Source organism: Falco punctatus (genome assembly GCF_963210335.1).
Source record: "Falco punctatus genome assembly, chromosome: 3".
NCBI lineage: Eukaryota > Metazoa > Chordata > Aves > Falconiformes > Falconidae > Falco > Falco punctatus.
The window spans coordinates 32339853-32361770 of record NC_137582.1 but is presented as its reverse complement, the minus strand read 5'-3'; the positions used below and the strand labels follow the sequence as shown (position 1 = coordinate 32361770).

The 21918-nt window shown below is 41.0% G+C and overlaps 1 protein-coding gene across 3 annotated transcripts in view; it reads right to left on the bottom strand.

Moving 5' to 3' along the window:
- RUNX1T1 (RUNX1 partner transcriptional co-repressor 1) overlaps positions 1 to 21918 on the bottom strand; it is a 206604-nt gene that overhangs the window by 153699 nt on the left and 30987 nt on the right. For all 3 annotated transcript variants that reach the window (XM_080381738.1, XM_080381740.1, XM_080381744.1), the window contains exon 1: positions 1 to 21918. This exon is cut by the window's left edge and continues 38056 nt beyond it; it is cut by the window's right edge. The gene's annotated coding sequence lies outside the window, so the exon portion shown is untranslated.

The window sequence follows — 21918 nt, the reverse complement described above, 5'->3', positions numbered from 1 at the left end:
TAAATATTTTAAAATGCATAAAAAAATATTTCCTGTTTTCCAAAATGTAGCATGGAAAAGGATTCTGACTACACACTATTTCAATAGGTTGTGTACATTTAATATAAGGGTTTTAAAAAACCCCAAACAAACAAACAAAAAGAAGCCCCGAATAAAGAGGATATGGTACTCCTATCAAAAATATTTTCTTCTTCTTATGCTTCTTTGTTACCTCTCCTGAGGCTTTAGAATTAATAGGCTACTTCCATCAAGAGTATATTTTCTTTTTAGAAACGTATTTTTTAAGCAACACATGTGCTACTTCCTATGATCTTGATGTATGTTGGAAAGCAATGACAAGTACTAGATACTTATATTTATACGATAAAGTAATTTTAGGAGCTATTAATACAGTGCAGCATGCATTCTAACAATATATCTGTTGATGTATGTGACAAATTTGTAATAGCAGAACACAATATTTGATGAATATTCCTAGGTCTTTCCTGGGAAGGAATTCAGGCAATATGAGCTTAAAAGCACTTTTCTTGCACTTAGTTTAGAAAAGGAGAATGGTAGAGTGTTAAACCTCTTCAATCCACACATGCAAAAACCCGTGTTCTCCTGTAATAGAGTCGTCTCGTCCTACTTTTGGTCATGTGAGATGCTCAGAATTTGAGCAAAGGACCATACAGAGCATACTTTATTCACTCAGTCTACTTAACTGTATTCTTCTCTCTTACTGCCAGCTGAAAAGTGAGTCTAATTTGCTGATGAACACAATTAGAAGCAAATGATCCATTACATTAACTTTAATGAGTTGCAGCAGGTCACTTGGTTATGGATGGCACCATGCAAAGGTTACAGTTCAGGGCGATACTAAATTTCTGACAGTCATCCACAAAGCTTTTATGCAACAACAAAGGCACACTTACCAAGTACTGGTCACAGAAGTGACCAGATCTCATAGCCCGCTGCTGTCTGCCATTGCTTTAGTTCTACAGTTTAATAATTCATAATTAGCTCTTATATAACTGACAGCCATATAATAAAGGGCATTAACTTAGTGGTCTTGTAGTATTGGGGTGTGAGAGCAGGCTTTTCACATCTAGCATATTTTCTCAGATAAAGTTCAAAGAACTCATTCCAAATTTACATTTCCTTTTCCAGCACTGAAAAAAAATTTATAAATGGGTAATAGAGCCCAGGGTAGTCAAATGTAACACACGATCTCATCTGTACTCTCAAAAGTTCAGCTCACAGAAGGAATCTTAATTTCAGAATATTAATATTGATAAACTCTGAAAGGTAAAAATAGCTGAATGAATGACTTAAAATAGTGGTATTAGTGATGTTATTGCTTATAGCATTTTCTGTGACTAAAGTCTTGGACCTCTAGAATTGCGTTACTGCAAGAAGCCAACTCTGTACTCGCAGCTGGATAGGCACTTTAATTCAGGTATTCTAGATAGTCACTTTATGACAGAGTTTACAATAGCCATAATCAGAAAACAACTTCTGGACCCAGGCTGAGCTCTGTCAGAAGTTGCCATCCAAACGCGCTGTAGTCCCTGAGCTGAGCCAGCTGCACGTGGGAGCCTCCTGCCAGGGGTTCAGGACCACGTAGCCACCTGGCCTGGGATCACAGCTGGATCACAGCTAGAGCTGATCCGGGCTAGCCTGGGTGAGTGCTCACTTCGGGCAGGACAGACTCGGGCAATTCATCCTGCTGATTGCCTCCAGCTGAAGGGAGGGAGCAGGCGAATGGCATCTGTTCCGCTAACACAGCTGTTCCTGGCCACCGGTTGAGCTGCAACTTTACACGAGGTTGGGGATTTCTCAGCCAGGTAAGTAGGCAGCGCTACACGCACGGGTCTCCAGAACGATGGCAGATACTTATAAATTTTCAGGATTACTCGCTCCTGCATTGTCCTTTTTTCCTCAGTTATCTACAAGGTGTCTTTACTTTGAAAGGGTTGAATTTGATAGATTATGAACTATTTTTAGACCGTGATGAACTGCTTGGTTTGGCTGCTTGTTACTCTTATTTTTGATTTGTATTTGATCACCTAGGTCATGCACCTTGAGTGGACAACAAACACTTCTAAAAGGGGAATAATGGTGGGGAAGCACGAATAACCAATGGTGAATAAGGAACACCCTTGTTCACACACAAACGCCCTTGTTTGCACATGAATATGGGGTTTTGTATGAGAAAGACCCATTCTGCAAACATCCATGTGAAGAGATACCCATTCAGCATGAATGTTTGTGAACACTGAATAACAAGTGGATGAACAAGCCTGAATCAAACAGCCGTTCAGACTTTGAACCAATGTTCGCAAACACTGGTTTGCATTATTCACCCAGTCCTGTGAACAGCCATCTGTTCAATAACTGATAATGGAGATGGAAGTTGGGTTGTTGGGTAGATATGGCTCATCAGAGAGACAATGGCTATCTATTTGCAGGGTTTCTGCTTAGTCTGTTGCAGGCATAGGCTCTGCTCCTGTTGACCTGTGATACCGGGTTTTTCTTCTCCCTCTCCTGCCAAGATGAGGTTTTGCTTAATATATAATTCGAAATAAACTTCTGTCTGTATGCAAATATACATTAACATGAACGCACACACACACACACACACACATATATATATTTACTGTTGCTGGTTTTTACTTCGTATTTAAAATATATGTTAATTTAGGCACAGGAGTATCTTTGTGACTAAAGTGCTTATCACATGCTTAAGACCTAGATAAGATACATTAAAAAAAAAAAGTATCTTAGGTGCCTTTAGATTTAAACACAAAGGGATCAACTTTTTGCAGAGCGATACCCATCTGCATATAGTGGAAAATATTCCTCCTTTTTGTTAAGATTTTATAACTGTAATAACAAAATCAGGTTTTTTCAGATATCAGGACAGACTTTGAAACATAAGTTCTTGCATCCTGTTTCTCAGCCAACTCCTCCTCGCTAATATCCTCGCTTCCTATCCAAGAGATGATAACTTTACTCCACCTTTTAAAAATTGCTTTTATGTGAGAATAATTAAATACAGACAACTTGTCTGGATTGGCTGGTGCAGTGTATTTATTCCAGGTATTTCGATGAGTAATGAGTCTGTTCAAATCTATAGGGAGGTTGTAATTGCTTTTGTTCTTCCTATGACAGGTTAGTAGCTATATTTCTATGCAACTGATTTAATATAATTTATCTTAAATTCTGAAATCTTTCCAAGTGCTTCTACTGCTTTTCTAACCCCTAAATGTAATATTTCTTTTGGGTTAGAAAGCATCAAAATAATGTCTGCATAAAGTGTCAATTTATATTTTTTATTTCTGACCTCAGCTTCCTGCAGTCTTAACAATATCCTTTATCATTCTTGGCAACATTTGGTTCTGTTGTCAGGGCAAGTACCAAAGGTAGAGGAAGTCTAACATCTTTGCCCATCAAATACAAATCCAATTAGCGTGGGGTATTCATCAACTATGTTTTAGCACTTGTTCACAATATTTTTTTTTGCTTTGTCCTCGCTGCGCTGCAGCTTTTGTAACCTAAAACCACCTAAGTGTACTTCTCACAACAATGGAAATAATTCATAAAACAAGGATATCATAAATTAAGGTGATGGCTGCACCTGGTTGCCAAACTGTAGTTTTCTAGTTCTTTGATTTTTTCACTTTGTCAGCATAGCTGTAGGCTTACTCTAACCGGCGTATGATTCAATATTTGCTCATTTCAAAGAACTGGGGAATCATGTCTCTGTGCACAAACTTTGTTTGTGTTCCGACGTTGCAGTGCTATTTGCAAGACAGTTGCTCCAATTCTCATCTGTGAGTTACAACCTGAGCATGTATACATTACTACTCGAGTAGAAAAAGGAGAAATAATAATTAATAATTTAATTTTTTCAACAATAAGTTTAGTTTCTATTTTATTTTAAAACCTTAAATGTATCAGACCTTCAAAATGCATACGCACATTTTCAGTTTTATACTGACAATTTTAAAAACAAATTAACAGACTCGAGTTAATGTTAAAGCTGTAGTGTGGTAGTTTTGTTTTTTTTTTTTTTTTTTAAAAAAAAAAGCAGTTGACAAACGTATACAAAGAACTAAGCAGCAGAGTGTTAAAGGGTGATCATTCTAAACTGCAAGAGATTTGCAGTGGACCTGAATGAGTAAGTAAGTAACAATCACCTTGCCTTTTAGAATTTATCTTGCAGAGGAGGAAGAGATAGGAGTAACTGCAGCCCTAAAGCAGTTAATCAGCTGATGGGAAGAGGAAATAGCTAGATTTGGAAAAGCAAAGAGTATGCAAAGGTAATGGCTGGAGCTATTGTCCAGTTGATGGGTGATGAAGCAAGACTGAAGCAGCACTGATCTGGAGGAGATTCCGCTTTCAGCAGACTGTTTTGAGGAACAGTTCTTACCAGTGTTTTAAGAAATATTTAACATTTTTTATGGGAAACAAACTTTTTGGTGCTCAGCTGTTGGAGAGGGAGGTGGCTGATAGGCTTTAGTTTTTCCAATAAACCCCGAAAACTGTAAAAGAAACAAACCTATCCCATGAAAAATACGCTTTTTACTCAATCATTTTTATAAACAATAGTTTTAGTTTTTCTCTTCCCACCTTTCTAAGGCTTTTCGTGAAGAGCACAGTGTAGCTGCCATCCATTGCCTCTAATGTTGCAGAAGTCACCTAGGTGCATGCCTGTGTGTCCAGAGCAATGAGGGATCAGTGATGCCACCATATGATGTGTGTGTTGTATCACCTCAGCTGTTTTTCAGAGGAGTAAGGGGCTGCAAACAAAAGCCTGTGTGTGCTTTGGCTTCTTGATAATCTGCTGCATTTTTAAGGAAACTAGGGAAGTCCCTTCCTGAAGAAAAGCATGGATCATTTCTTTTAGTAATGAGCCTGGATCTTTCCTGTGTTTTTATCAACCAAGAGGGTTTCAAGTCTGTGCGTCAAGTGATAGTTTGGTTACTCCTACTCGTGTAGCAATATATATACACGCAGTCATAAAGTCAAGCACTTGTGAACAAGTAGGTGTTATCCAAAGTTTATAAAGAAAAGCTTTGAATAGCCAAACTTTTGATTCCTTTATATACAGTAAGGGGAAGCACCATATTTCTCCTTGGTGCCTTGTTCCCAGAACTACCCCCAATGCAGAGGCACTGTTCTGGCTGGCAGAGAAGTGCCTGTCCCCAGCTGATGCGGGGGGCTGTGCTGCCCACCTTGGCATGCAGGCTCTGGCGTGGTGGGGAGCATCCTTGGTCAGGGGAACCTGCCAGCCCCTGGGCCGAGGCGCCCGTGTCCTGCTGAGGCTTTGCAATGCTCTTTCTGCAATAAACTCAGGCTTAGCGACAATGTTAATTAGTTACTTTGCCAGCTTTTTGGGCAACTGCATGTTTTTGTGTTTTTGCTCAAGGGCCACAGCTCCTTTCTGGGATACGTTTCTGGCCTTTTCCAGACCTGGCACTGGGCTAATAATATTGCCTTTGATTACAGCCTTGGCTGCTCTCCAGCTCGTACCTTGGAGTACATTATAAGGCTGTCTGAACCCTGTAGAGCTCAGTTCACAAAGGGGCTTGTGAGTGGAAGCATGCAGCTTTGGGGCTGGCAGTAAAACCGTGAGCACAAGTGGCCCTCGATGGCATCTCCCACCCACTGTGGGCCCTTGGTGCCCCCCCCCAAGCACCACCCGTCGCATCTTCCTCCTCTCCTGCGCCTTCCTGGGCACCGCTGCCTTGGGGGAAAAGAAAAGAACGACTGTGTTTGCTGGGCTGGAGGCTCCCTGGCTGGTGCAAGCCACCACTGGCTGCATTTTGCCCCATTCCTGGAAGTGCTCCAGGCCAGGCTGGATGGGGCTGGAGCCATCTGGGCCTGGTCTGGTGGAAGGTGTCCCTGCCCATGTCAGGGGGTTGGAACTAGGTGATCTTTAAGGTCACTTCCAACAGAAACCATTCTATGAATCTATGATTCTATGATTCTGTGATCACAGGACATTTTGTATAGTGTCTACCAGGTGTGAGCTGTGGGTTTTGCTTTAACAAGGTGAAGAAGTGAAAAACCAGCACTCCTCACCATCCAGTCTCCTTTGATGTAAGTAGCTTCTATCACTTTAGTGTGTATTATCTTTGCTTTTTAATTCAAGTAAGCTGTTCTAATTAAAGCCCTAACCCTATGTTAAGTGGAGGCAAAGTTTACAGCTATTTGGTTCTAGTAGCTGTCATCTTAACCACTTAACATTAGTTTTACTAGGACCACAAGAAGTTGTTAGCATATCCCATAATTTGAGCTCCTGCAAGAATTGTCATAATACTTGTAAACTCCTCCCGGTAAAACTCCTTGATAAGGTGAAATGTAGTGGATTGTTATATACATATCTTTACCATGTGTTAGGAACATAAATTGCCTCAGTTGTCCCGGTTTCTTGCATAAAGACTGTGTTCATCAACAAGTGTTTGCTATCCATCTTTTATTTAGGCTGGAGAAGAAACAAATTTCAAAAGAGTGACTCATTGGCACCCACAGTGTAAAATAATTAATCACTTTGGTTTTCCTTATACTTGCACATTGGTCAAGCTCAAATGCATTAGAACCACTAGCAGTTGTTCATTGACCTTAATGGGTAGTGAGAGAGGCCTTAAAGACTCGTATCCATAGAGTAGTTGAAGGAAAATAAAGCTGATTTATCTGCAAAGTTATGATATTTGTGAGCAAGGGTATAATCTAAAAAAATTTTGCTGGAGTTGGATTTGTCTATTTCTACAATAAAATCTTTTCTTTTTTAGGATGTTTGTTACTAAAGAGTGACTAGAAACACAGATGCAAAAGAAGAGTGTCAAAACACATATTTTGTGATTGATATTTTAAATATAATTTTTTGCCTCTTTATACCAAATACAGAACTAACCATAAAGCTTTATGTTCTCATTTCTGTGGTTAGAATTTAATCTTTTTATTGTCTTAGCTCCTAAGATTCAAAGCTCAAATGGACTTACTATCAGAAATTTGTATATACAAGGAATACGTTGCTAGATATGGAAAGCACATTTAGTCAAGTCAGGACCCTGAGATCTTGCATAAAATTCGTGTCTTTAGTAAATAAAAAATATTTTCATACATGCATGCATACTACACATATGCATGCATATATATGTATATATGCATATATAGAAAGATATATCTTGTATATGTATATATGCAATCTATAAAATATCACATACAGAACTAATTAATTTCAAAGAACACAAACAATTAAAACAGCTGTTGAAATGATTTCCCTGTTTTCTCAGCACAGAACACTTTTTCTTTGTTAGTCTGAAGCTCTTTGATGCCATTCAGTAACGTATCCATGATAGCCAACTGCTGTGTCACCTACACTACATTTATTATAAATATAAGGCAGAAGATGTTTTGGGAAAAACTGCAGTAAAGCCATGGACATTTTATATTTACATGTGTCTTGTCCCACATGGTCAAAATCACAGGGGATGGTCCAGAGCCACTGCCAGCTCCCAGTAAAAGAGGGCTATGTACATCTCTTAGGTGCAGAGGAAAAGATTTTGCTTATGAGACCCCAGAAGCCCACACTCTCAGGAGGAAAATGCTGTTCTGGAAGATATATATGTTTTTATACCTTTCAGGTCCTCCTAGCTGGTTGTCCCCAACTCTTCCTCTCCTTCCCACACCTCCAGGGGGATGAGCATTTCTCCTTACTTCTCTGCTGTGTCATTTTTTATTCTCTTCTAAAAATGCAGGGGTTTTTTTCAGTTCTGTTTCCTTTCCCCAGCTGGGTATAGGACACCCATGAATGTTGTTAATACACCTTGAATGGGCTTATTTCTTTGAATCCTCTGTGAAAGCTAAGGAAAAAGCTCCTATAACTCCCACTTTTTGGCCGCCTTTTTTTTTTTTTTTAGCGAGGATATCTTAAGTCTTCCTCCTTAAGAACAGAAGTAAGTGGCCCTTATTTTGCTTAGCTTGTGTCCTCCTGGTTCCTTCTCACTTATGCAGAAGGAGTGTTTTTTGTTTGACTTACCAAAGAAAAGGCTGCTAATAGAGTTGGAGGCAGTGTGGTGATGTAGCTTAAGTTCAGGATCAAACTTCTCCCTTTCTACTATAAAAAAGTATACTCAGGTGGGTGCATTATTAACTGTATATGCTCAGATCCTAAATAATCTTCACTCTTAAGCTATCAATAAGTAAATGACAGTTCTGTGTCAATGTTAATATCTGTTAAGATACAGCTTTTACTTATTCTCTCGTTATGATCTTTTGAAGAGAAACCAAACATGCTTTTCTTTGGCTTTAATAAAGTTACTTAAAATAAAAGGTAGGCAGAGGTAGGATAGCAGTGAAATAAATATATCCTTCAGGAAGCTGGTCCCCTCTACGGTTACAGTTTATTTTGTTCTGTCCTCCTGATAATGTCTTTCGCTGGAGTGAGGAACACGATCGGTTCAAAGTTAGTCTGGTAAAATCAATTTTACCCACTTAGACAAATGTGTTATATGAAACAGTGAGATAAATAAAGACAGTGTAACAAAATCCAGAATTGTCAGACTGTGTAATGAAAGCCCTTAATAGATCCTGAATACGTGTGTCACGCCGTGCGCCCCTGCTCTGGCAGCACAATGCAGCGTAGGTGTGATTCGGGGAACCAGGGACTGCTCAGCCGGTGGTGGCAGGGTTTATCTCAGCAGGAGGCACTGAATGATGAGCACTAGGGAAAAGCAGGGAACTGGTGCCAACGCTTGGACTGAAGAGCCTAGTACTGTAAAAACGCAACCACCCCTCTGCAAATTCAGCTGCTGCTTGTAGTCTTGACCTCTGCAGTTTCTCAGTCAATGTGCTGATTCGATGAGATAATTTCTTAAAAATAAAAATATTCTGAATAATTATTTTCTTTTATTTTTTACCTTTTTTAAAAGGCCATTGTGTAATTTTCATTGGTTTTAACAATATTTTTGTCTTGTACCCATTTTTATCGCAACAAGGTCAGTAATGGCTTAATGGATTGTGTTTACCTGCTTTCTGAAATCTGGGACTGTATGAGGTGGGGTTAGGGGACCAAAGAGCATTAAAGCAGACTTTGGCTCCACAAAAGACTTAAGGAGAAAAACTGAACCCAAACTAGTAGTAATGTAACCTAAAATCCAATACCTGGCAGAGCATTTAGGAGATCTGAAGCACTGTATGGTTGTCTGAGAAATCAATGGTTCATTTGTAGTTGCACTTGCAGCTGATATTTCGTTTAGGATTTAATTGTATATCCCCCTGTGCTTATAAATAGTGTTAGTGCCTTATTAAAGCAGATTCTGAACTTTTTCCCTTGGCACCCTCCTCTGAATAATTTCCTGTCGCTGGTAGGAACTGCCATCCAGTAATACCAACCCAGCCTCAAACAATGAATCATATTTCAAACCTTCTTTGTGAATTGGGCTGTGTATAATGATACCCATTTAACATGTAGATGAAACTCGCGGCCCGATGACCAGGTGCATCGCTTAGCAGAGCCACAGGGGGAAATTGCTTCACAGGAGCTGATGCAGAGCCGAAGGATTACACTGGGCTCAGGGTTGCTCCTCATGGGGTCTGATGCCCAGCGTTTTGCTCCTGCCAATTAATGCTCACTCTTTAAGATAACACAGGCAACAGCTTAACTGGTCTCAGAGGTTTACAACCACATGGAATTAATGCGTTTTCAGAGACCCAAGTGCCAGAGTTATACAATTAAATCATATGCTGATTAACTGACTGACCAAATAAAGTGTAGTTATTGAAACTATTACCTGCGGTGCCCCCCTCCCCCAAAACCTCAACTGTTGTAGGGGCTGCCTTAGACTATACCCGACCCTGCCTAAGGCTGTGGAAATGCAGAACTGCTCAACAAATGTGCTTCCTGCTGCTGTCCCACCACGGCAACTCCTACCTTGTATTTGTCTGACTTTTGGAGCTGATGTGGGGATGCTGCCTGCCTGCTGCACACATCAGCAGCCACCAAGGTGTGCAGGCCCGTGCCAGCAATGCTGCCTTGTGCCAATTCCTGCTGGTATCTGCCCTCAGAAAAATAGATCCTGATTTCCAAAGTCTCAGCATGACATGGAGCACTGCTCCCCTTTCACAGGAACTGACCTTGAGATGGTATGAGATGCTGATAACACACTTAGAGCTGGAAACCTGCAGCTTTACACCCAGACACTGGCCAAGAGCAAAGCTGAGTGCTGCTTTTTAGCCCTGTCTGCACCATGAGAAAAGATCCTGCCAGGTGGGCATGGATGCCTGTGGTCAGGCTTGTGCAGGGTGGCTGAGTTTCTGCCTGCGCTTCCATTGCTTTCTACTTCATATCTGGCAACACGATGCCCTAGCTGAGGAGTTTTAGCTTTACTCAGCAGAAGATCCAGCACCGCCACCTTTTATGCCACTCATTTCTTATTTACATTAAAATTTCTTCTTTGCTCACCTTAAAATTCAACCTCTTGGTTCTTATTTGTTTGTGTTTTTCTTTTTTTATACGCGCAATGAAATACAGCAACTGTATTTCTCTTGCCATGCTGTTGATACAGTACCGAGGGAGGGTGGAGGGAAGGCTTAAGACAAATTTCTTTTCCATCTAAAGTCTACCATCCTCCAGAATAAAAAAAAACCTCACAGAGTACAGTACAGAGTTGATGAATGTATTCAATCACGTAACTGATTCTGGTCATCTCAGTTTGAACAGCATGTAATGACTTCAGGATCTGGAAATGCTGGAAGAATAGATAATGCCAAACAGCATAATCTGTGAAATATAGGACACACTTGGGATAGAATATTGCTATTAGGGTGGTCCGATGCTGCCACCACTATTAGCCCAAATTGATGGGGAACATCCATCTGCAATAGTAACTACAATATACCACTACTTGTCCAAGACAGTTCACAAGTATTTTGGGGATTTGGTATGCCTCCATTTCTGGGAGACCATGATACGCTGGTGGAAAGAAGCTTGATTTTTCTGAATGTGCTGAAAGTCCAGTCTCAAATATTTGAAGTTGCCTTCTGCCAACTTCCAAAGATCAAACTATTAAAAACCCTAGTCATGCCACGTTAGCACTTTGTAACATTTTTACCTTTTCAATGCGTATTTATTTCACTAGTTTTGACATATTTGGGGATCTAATTAGGAAAAGGGTGCAGAGGACTCAGAAGCACTTTTGCTTTTATTATATTATTTGTTTCTTCCTCTTTATCTCTTTTCTTGTAACTGCTTTACATAATAAAAGAGGTTTGGTTGGTTGGTGGTTTGTTGTGGTTTTTTCTTCCACAAGGCAAAACAGATATTTTCAAAGGAGGCTGCTAGCACAAAGGCCTTAAAATAGTCTTGGCCATTGTTAAGATATCCCAGGCAAACACTAAAAAAAGTAGGCAAAAATAATATGAAGAAAGGCTGGAGATGGCACAAGTTGTGCCAAAGCAAACAGTCAGAACAGGAAAAACAAACATCCTCCCCCTGCTTCCCCAGAATATACATGTAAATTCAATCACATTTACAAATAAATTTGCTTTGGCTATGCTTACACCTTTACATGAGTGACTGTCAACATTTACTTATGTAAATACAAAAGACCAGTGATTTTGATCTTTGTATATGTAAATATTTACACTGGAAGTCTTGTAGTAGGATATCACACCTCTGGAACCACCAGCTGAGAGTGTTCCCCTCCCACCACGTGTCACAGTCTTGGCACAGAAAAGACAAAACCGGCCAAAGAAATACTTGACCATGGGCTTTGAGAGCGGGTTGGGGAAAGCACTCCAACCTGTCTTGCATCTGTGATGCTGGAGTTGGAAAATTGTACAGCAGGAAATTTGATGATAGCCTTGGAAGACTTCGTCTGGGATGGAAAGCTCAGAGCTTCCCTGAATTCTTTCATGGAATAAAATGCATGAGACAGATAAACACTGTGTTGGGAATCCTCCATTCAGCTTTTCAAACTGGCAAGGGAGAATCGTGTTTGAATTCCTCATAATGCCCAGGTTTTTACTGAAAGTGTTTTTTGGGAAAGGTATGTCTAGCTCAAAAAAGAAAACTGCATCACCATTCATAAGTGTTCTAGAAGCCCTTACACATCTGACGTATAACCAAGAAAGTAAAAATTGCAGGGAATTTACCTAGATCAGTGTACCTCAGAGTTAGAGTAGGGACTTTTGTATGGTTATAAGGAACTATTTGCAGTTCCTTCAGACAACAGAAAAAAAATGCACAAAAAAATGTCATTGTCATAGTTTAACCCCAGCCAGCAACTAAGCCCCATGCAGCTGCTTGCTTCCCCCTGCCCAGTGGGATGGGAGAAAAAACAGAAAGGTTAAAAGTGAGAAAACTCATGGATTGAGATAAAGACAGTTTAATAGGTAAAGCAAAAGCTGCGCACACAAGCAAAGCAATGCAAGGAATTCATCCACTCCTTCCATCAGCAGGCAGGTGTTCAGCCATCCCCAAGGAAAGCCAGGCTTCATCATACCCAACAGTTACTTGGGAAGACAAACGCCATCACTCTGAATGTCCCCCTCTGTCTTCTTCCAGCTTTATATGCTGAGCATGACATCATGTGGCATGAAATATCCCTTTGGCCACTGGGGTCAGCTGGCCCAGCTGTGCCCCCTCCCAGCTCCTTGTGCCCCCCCGCAGCCTGCTGGCTGGTGGGGTGGGGTGAGGAGCAGAAAAGGCCTTGATGCTGTGTAAGCTCTGCTCAGCAATAGCTAAAACATCCCTGTATTATTGACATTGTTTTCAGCACAAATCCAAAACATAGCCCCATACTAGCTACTATGAAGAAAATTAACTCTACCCCAGCCAAAATCAACACAGTAATGGTGTTCTGCTACAATCAAGTGAAGATAATTTCAGTCTTTTACCACATTAAGTCCAAAAGCAGGGCAAGTGCACTGCATCAAAGACTGTTCCAGAGTCATTTGCTCAACTTCTGAACCTGTTTTCATGTATGAAATGTTCTGTCCCACAAATTTATTTTCTCCTTCATAATCTATTTTCATGTCTTCTGTTTGCAGCTGTGGAGATAATGTAATATCCCAAACAACTTCATACGGGCCAAAGGACTAGGAAGCAAAAAAGAGTGGCGAGATCCACAGAGGAGAATGCAGAAGACATTTCTTTGTTTCAGCAGTTCTTCTCTGCTGAAATTTGGTTTTACGCCCCATATGCACTCTCCTGAAAGGTCATTTCTTATTCATAGTCACTTACCTGACTCCTCATCCAGGCAGTCAGCCCCATCCTCCCCAGGTTAGAAGCCTTTCCCTTTTAGCCTAGAACTTGTGTCTGATGTCTTACACTGACATTTTCCTAAAGGCACAATAAACTTCCACTATCTTGTTCTATATTTTATGTGTAAAATAATAATAAATGTTTATATTTAAAATATTTATCCCAAATTACAGTATCACTTTAGCCCTGGATTATTATCCTTACAGGTTAAGGATACATTTTCAGGTACAGTGCTGCTATTTCAGTGATCGTTGCCAGGGTATTTTAAGGCAGGTTCTGAAGAACATCGCAGAAACTGCTAACCTGCAATGGTATCTCAGGCAATAGCAGGTTTTTTCCAAGCTTCTAAACAGATGGTAGCCAATCCAAATTCAGCAGTGCTAGCAAGCAACACTCAATAAAACTGTAATTGATGCATATGGTACCTGCTAAGCTGTTTAAAAACCGGCTTTGTGGCATTAAAGGGAAATTGTTTAAATGTCCTGATAGAACTGGACCTGAATTTTGGAGCAAATCTACAGGAGATGAAGTGTCCACTTCATGTCCTTAGCCTTTCAATAAACCCCTCTGTTTGCATGTTACAGCAGCAGAGTGTTTCTGACCCTGACTTTCTAGGAACCTATCAGAGAAGCTGTAGGTAATGCCACTGTAAAAATGTGTATCAGGTCTTTCAGGCCATAGCAAGAAGCTGGGCAAAAGGAGCTGAAATAGTTTTTTGTGACTGCAAAGTGAACTGAAGACAAAGGAGCATAACGTCTCTTCTCCATTCTGGCAAGGCTCCTCACTCAGTATTCCACAGAAAATGCCCTGTTCAGCAGTTAGCTCTCACTGTAACGCACCACGGTGTCACAGGTTGACTTGTTTGTCTCTTGCATAAGGAAAAGGAAACCAGAAGCACTCAGCTCTGTGTGACTCTCCGAGTCTGATTAGCCCACAGAATGACCTGGGGGAAGGTATGCTTCACCACATTATCAGCCACAGTGAGATTTTAATGGAGAATGGTGAGGTCCAAGCTCACTCGTTAATTTACACAATAGGATGCGACACTGAAAATATTCCTAATTTATCTCTGCTAAAGAAATCTGCGGTCATCTTTTAAAAGGTGAGATACTCTCGCAATTTGACTTCTACTCTGAAAATAACCCGCCATCAGGCATCAGGGAACTGATGGATGTGCACCACCCACCAGAAGATACTATTTTTCAAATTCATCATAACAAATGCTCTTTCTTCTTCCCTGAAGAAAATGAATGAGATTCTGTGGTGCTTAAGATGAGCAAAAACCTATAGGCAAGCGATGTTTAAAAGCACATTTGCCCTGCGCTGACCAGTGTTGTACGGGGAACATAGTGTTAACTCCAGGTGAAGACCCAGCAGGGTAAAGCAGCCCAGGCTCAGCACTTTGCTCTGAAGTAGGCTTGCTTAGATGGCAGCTCTGGCTCATTGTCATGCACTTGTAAGGCCAGGAGGCATACACATATCTTGAGAGGCACATGAATGGGCACTGAGAGCCACTGAGGCTGCTCGCCCAAAATTCCTTAGAGGAAAACCCCATACATAGGGACAATCCAAACCCTCATTCTTTAAGTACTTGAGTTTCAGAAAATAGGGTGAGTGGACTGAGAAGAAAAATGAGAACTGGAGTGGGCGGATGACTGTTTATAGTCCTGCTGGAGAAGAAAATGAGACAATAGCGGCAGCATGAAGGGTGGGGGCTTCTGCACAGCTGTGAATGACCACTGTTGGGTGTTGTGAGCATGACAATAGACTGTTACAGGGCAAGGATCTGAAAGAAAGCACAGCAGATATTTACAGCAGCCCCCTTTTTGGTGGGAGAGGCAACACGGGAAAACAAATGATGATGATCCTTGTTTATATATTGGAGAAGTGACAGAAGTAAAAGTGAGCTGAATGTGGGTGGGAGCTGGCATCCTCACAGCCACACCATGAGAAATTATAGGCAGAGATAGGCTGTGGTGATTTTCTGGTGAAAAGAAGGTGACATTAAAGAGATTCTTAGAGGAGATGTTGAAATCCAAATGATGGATTGGGAAAATGATCTGAGCAACTGACTACCATTGGGACTACATTTAAATTTACTAGAGGTGTAGTGGGGGGGGGGGGGTGGTGGGAGAGAAGAAAGGTGATGCAAAATTATAAAAGGTCAAAAGGATTTCTTGGATATCTTTCTCATAGGGAGATGAGAGAAGCCATAGCTTAGGAAATACCATTCAGATAGTACGTGTGAAATATATACCTAGCCCAAGCTGTAATGTCCAGAAAATGATCCAAGCTGAACTGGACACCTGTGTTACAGGCAGGGTGGTGGTAGTGTTCAAGGCAATGGAAGAAGCATGAAGAAGGAGGGTTTGGTAGAAGTATGGAAATCTTTGTTTTAGTCAGCCTGAGCTGGAAGTGACAACGAGACAGTTGTGAGAAGGTTTCCAAGAAACAGGCCAAGTTTTTGATTTGGGATAGGCCTAAAGTGGAAAGGTGTCTCCCTCTATCTTTCCTGAGTGGAAAGGAAGGTTAGTCAGTGATCTGCACAAAGCAGGGGTTAATTTTCTTTCCCATTTATCAATGAAATTACCGAAGCCCTGCAGAGTAAAGAGGAGGGCAGTGAGCCCAGACCTTAGTGACAGACATCCAAAATGAACATGAGAAAACTCTTACACTGATTTCAGAAAAACAACATCTCCACTGACATAGAGCCTCTGCTGACTGCAAGGAGGACAACTGAGAAGAGGAGATGCGGGTGGACTTTGAGGGAAACCGTGATCTCAAGCTTTCAGGGGGATGTGAAGGCACCGAGTAGAGCTGTTGGAAGCTGCCACCAGTCGTCCTGGACTGGGCGCACAGCAAACTCAGACGCTGATCAGAGAAGAGTTTGGCTGTGCAACTGAAGAAGCACGTAGGGCTAGGGATGGGGTCATTGTTTTGTTTCTGTTTTAAGACAGGAAAGTCTAAACTGAGTTTGCCTTGTGAGAGAAAAGAGCCAGCTGGGACTGAGGTAAAGGAAAAAGGTAATTTGCGAGCCAGTTTATCCTAACAAGTCCTTGAAAGATTCATTTGTGCTGCTTAGAGAAAACTCTTTGTAGCTTTGGGTTAAAGCCCAGGAGCCACTTTTTATCTAGAGGATCTCTTGATGACAACTCCAGTGCTGGAAATGCATGATGTTTTAAAGGTACAGCTGTTCTAGTAAATGCTAGAAATTAAAATCTGCCTGACACAGTTCTGTTTATACTGATGCATGGTAGCCTGCAGAAAAATAACAAGGCAGCCCCTGGAGACAGAGATCAGGTATGAGCAAAGAAAGATAAAATGTTTGGCAGGCATGCAGAAGGTTGATAACCTTTCACGGGGTCTTACTGGTTATAGACTTTTGACAGACCACGGTCCACTAGCACCCAGTCCTGCCAAGTGTCATAATTGTATTGTAAATTTCAAGAAAATTTGTGCTTTTCTTAAAGTGCTCGAGCCCATCCTATTACATTAGAATATCAGCTCTCATCAAAAAAATCTAGTCCATACACTTACAAAAAAGCTTGAAAAAAACACCTCTAAAGACTCCCAAAACCAGAATTTAAAGAGAATCATACATGTACTACTTTCTGATACCTTGTGATTTTACCTTAAGATTTTTGCACACTGTGTTGCCAACTTTGCTCACTTACAACAAAAACTGAGCTAAGAGACCATCAGGATCTGGCTTACTTTGTAGGCAAAGTTTAAAATCTGTTGTGAAGCATGCAGTAAGGCAGTGGCTCCCAAAATATTTTTCACCCATTGGATTATGGTAAAGTGCCTACCATTTGCTGCACAGCTTTACATTGTAGTTTTCATGTTGCCTTCACAGCATATTCAACTAAAAGGTGGAAGATAAACCTGCGAAATGATGTGGAAAATGTGGTGGCCATTAGGAAACTCTGAAAGTCCTAAAGGTTTATGAATCATTGTTGCAAACGTGTCATTTTATTGCAGAGTTAACTCCGTTGTGTGTTTTCAAGCTCCTCCCTTACTGTTAGACTGTGGCACGGGAGAGCAGTGGCACCGCTGAGCAACGTGTGAGCACCTGTACTCCTACCAGCACCATCCTCCCCCAGGAGAGTCAGAAAAGCCGTTTCCGTACCCAGCCCAATGCACTGCTGGTGGTGCACTGGGAACCCACCTGAGCTATCTTTAAGCTGAACAGCCCAGGTAGTGTTAGCATCTGGGCACGGCAGGAGGGAGCGCGATGTAGGTTAACCACCCAATGATTTGCCCTGCTTCCCTGGTGGGGTCTCAGCACGTCTGCTGCTGCTGCTGCAGCTCCTCTGTGATCAGTACCTAAACTAATGAGATCAGCCCTCGCCCTGAGATCTCTTAGCACAGCCCTGCCCCAGCATTTCTGAAGTGTAGCACTTGTCTTGCACACAGCCTTCAGTGGATAGACTGATTTGTTCATGGCTAAAGAGCTTTTCTCTCTGGTTTTGGATGCAGAAAGACGAGGCTGGAGCCCTGGTCCATCCCCCCGCCAAAGCTCGTTTGCAATGGCTGCAGTGCAGCTGTGTTAGCACCAGGTAAAGCACAACCACGCTTGGGGTGAGGGTCCTCCAAGCAGGTGGGATTTGAAGCAAGGGCTGGGTGCGTGCTCACACATGGCTGAAGCCAATCTCACTCTTCAGAAGAAAAATACGTGGAAGTATCTTGTGAAGCAAGAAGACAGTCCAAGTAGAGAAACCAAAATCAAGCCACGCCTGTTATTGGACAAATTAGCTCATTTGTTTTGGCTGCTTTGGACACCTGTACCATTAGAAGGAGACTGATGAAAGGGCTCTACCTACCATTTTTGTATTTTTGTTTCCTAGTCCCTGCATAGGAGTAAAGATCTACAAAGGCCTTGTGAAGCCCCAGAAACACTGGCCCAGAGGAGAGTAGACCCAAACACAGAAGACAGCACATGGGCAGCCACCATGGCTATATTTCCAAGTCTGGTAGGTCCAACATCATTTAAAAGGTATTATATCCCAGTTAGACTGCTGGAGTAAGCCAGCACAGACAGAGGTGCAGAGACCCAAAAAGGAACACATATGAGCTGTGTAGGGAGCAGGACAGACTGAGGGACAGGCATTGCTAAGCTGACCTGCATGAAGGTCAGGTAGCTTTGCTTGACTTACTGACTGTACATGACTTTAGAGAGGGCGAGTCTGAAGGATGTAAGACTAAAAAGTAGTGATGGGCATTTTCAGTAGCAGTCTTTGCCTCTGAAAATATAGATTTACTGAAATAGAAATAATTGATAGGTATATTCCTGTCTTCAAAAAGTTTCCCACAGAGTGAAGAAAAATTGTAAAGAAAATGTGCTGTGTGATCTCTTAACTTGGGGGGTTTTATTGGCTGTTTGCTAACATGTCTTCCCTGGGTTTTTGCCAGCTTGGTCTGTTGAGGTTCATAGAGAGCACCCGGTTCGTGAGTCTTATAGCTTCTAGGGAAATCAGTATTCTAATATATTGAATTTAATATATTTAATATACTGAATTTCAATTTGAGACAAAACAACCTTTTCATCTTATTTCAAGGTGACATTTTTTTCCAAATCCCAAGACTTTTCATGAAAGTGAAATGAAGACACTTTTGTCCTGACAGATCACCTATATCTACGAATGCTGGACTGTGTGGCTCCAGCAGCACCTGCGCTCACAGCCAAGGTACCAGAAGAACCAGCAAAAGTTATTTATCTTCGTTGGTACATAACTAAGACCAAGGAAGGCACCCTGGACCTTTTCCAGCAAAGAAGCATGGGGTGGACTTCCTACAGCCAGCAGATGGACAGCATGAAGCAGAGGTGGCTGGAGAAATCCTGACACATATGCACGTGTACTCTGCTTAGTGTCCATGCTTCTGAAGAGTCCTTTCAGGGAGAAAGCAAGGAGGAAATATTTGTGATTTATCATTCACATTTGTTCTGTACCGACAAATAATAAATAACAATGTGTGCCTGACAAAGGAGTTCAGCTTAACAGCACCCTTCTGCGGAGGTGTTGCTTGGGAGAAAAAAATGAGTGTTATTTTAGCTATAGAATCACTGCTACCTGATGGACACTTATCATGATGAAATAAAAAAAATAAAAAATAAAGCACCTAATTAGAAAGAAAATTTCAAGAGAAATGGGACAAAAAGAGGGAATGCAGCTTGCTACCTTCTAGGATGAGCACTTATTTAAAACATTAATTTCTGCTCAGTCTAAAGCAGAGAACCCACAAATGTGCTTCCCAGACACACTATTGATTTCTGACCTACAAATTACTCTCCTTCAAGGAGGGCTGATGCAGAGCACAGACAGTGGGGGAAGAGGGCTGGAGTAGACTGGGTACTTCTCAGCTGCAATCTGCATAATGTTTAGTATTCAGTGAGTTAAAGCACGCAATGAAAGGGAACTGTCAGCGCAATCTAGAAGATATAAAGAAATGAAGGGGTGAAAAAAAGCCGTATGCTAATAATCCACTCAGTAATTAAGTGAAGATCGCTGCCAAGCGCCACTGCCACTTTCAAAGGGTAATTTGTACAGGAAATCATAGAGTCATTGTCAAATCATTTCAGGATAAAAGGAAAGTCATCAACTAAGATAAGATAAATGCTGGGTGTCTGGCAGCATGTGCCCTAGGAAATGCCTTTGCTTTTTTATATTTAAAAAAAAAAATTGCAACAGAGGGGCTAGGAAAACTTGACATGTTGAAATGCACATTTACTATTAATAATAGGGGTGATATATGCATAGATGCATTATTAAATAGGTAACTGGAACAAAAAAAAAAATCAAGTGAGACAGCTAAAGCGGACTCAACTTTCAATGATTTAGGTGACTTTTAAGTTGAACCTTCAGTAAATTAGAAATTACTTCATCCCACCCCAAAAAAGTCTTTGGTAATTAATATACTTTAAGGTAATTTTCTTAATATTATTAAGTATGGGATAATCTGTGGGAGAACCAGTTTTCCGTATGAAAATAATTTGCAGGAAAAGGTTTGCAGCTCTACAACAGATAGCCTCCCACAGATCCCTTTCGGTGTCTAAATATTGCTGTGTCACAGCTTTCAGGCCCTCCGCAGTGCCGAACCCACAGTCGGCACAGTGGTGTCGGGGTGCTGTTGCTTTGAGAATGAGCTTTGGGGCTGCAGACACTACTTCTCCTCAAGCAGGCATTATTTACAATTTGCTTCGGTTAGAGTTTCAGAGTTTCCCTGGATGTTCTGGGCGGCACTGAGCTTTCAAATGCATGTTTTCAATCATCAGCATGTCCTGGTTAAGGCCAGGCTTTCACAAAGGCTGTGTGCTCTGGCTGGGACTGTGCTTGGGTGTGGGTGAGCATGGCCACTGCTATGACCAGCGTTGGATGTGCACAATGGGCTTTAGTGGCACAGGGCCAGGTATGGAGGTCTGGACTTAGGAGGTCAGTGACTAACTCCCATGGGGGACAGAGTTCCCTGAGAACAGGATTTCACCCTGTACATCAGATGGTGATGAACTGGAAGTCTGTCTGGGACAGCGTTATAGGATGAAATTTAAGTATTTTAGTTTGCATGCCATGTACTGAATTTGTTTGCCTCAAACTAATTAAATGCATGGAGCATATCTCATGGGTAATCATATTTATTCCACATTATATTTAATGATACATGGACTTACCCAAGCTTTTATACCATTGTATAAGTGATTTTTACTATCTTGTTTTCTTTTCCCACATTTTGAAATGACATAATAAAATTAGACTAATTTCTAATTTCTAAGATTAACTTTCATGTAATGATATTTGAATTTTATTAAGTGCATATTCTGGCCTGCACTTGACCTGTCAGAGGTGTACAACTACATAGCTGAATTTATGAATCACAAGAAGGTATTTGTTTTCAAGAAATGGTGTTTATCAGACATGGAAAAAATTGTATTCCATGTATTTTTCCAGATATACTAACTAATCTTGTAAGATGTGAGCAGGAGGCTCTTCAGATGTACACTCAATTTTATTTTGTGCCAATTATTTTGCACCTAATTCAGCAATCCAAACACAGAACCCAGATCTGAGAAACAACACAGACTCCTCTCGGTATTTAGCACAGAAGTCTTAACACTCAAACAGCATGAGGGCTTGTTACGTTTTGGAGAGAGTTCTGATTTCTTTAAAACAGTGATAACGTTTCAGCCATCCAGATTTTTTCATCCATGACAGATATAGTATAGATCAAACAGTTCGCATCATAAATAATTCAAGTCTAATTTAATAAAAGTTAATGATCTACAATAGAAATGGCTTTAATTTTACTTTTAACTGTTTCACAACACTGTCTGTGAATGAAAAAAGCAGGCTGGAAATGGACTCGATAACTTGCAAGCTCCCATGAATTTTTTAACATGCTACCTTTCAAAAAGAATGTATTTCACAGTGTTTACAAAGTGATGTTTTTAAACTTCTGCCTGAGAGAATGGGAAGAGAGAAACGATCATGAGAAGACAAAAAATAATGCAATGTCCTTAAGATATAGATTTCCTTTATTTGCTTTTCCTCCTCCCAGCTTGTAACATTATTAGCTTATTTTTGTTCCTTTACATTTTACATTGTCTTGTGTGAAATTAGGCTTTTGAACATCCTTACGTTTAGAAAATATCTTTTTATTTGAAAGTGAAA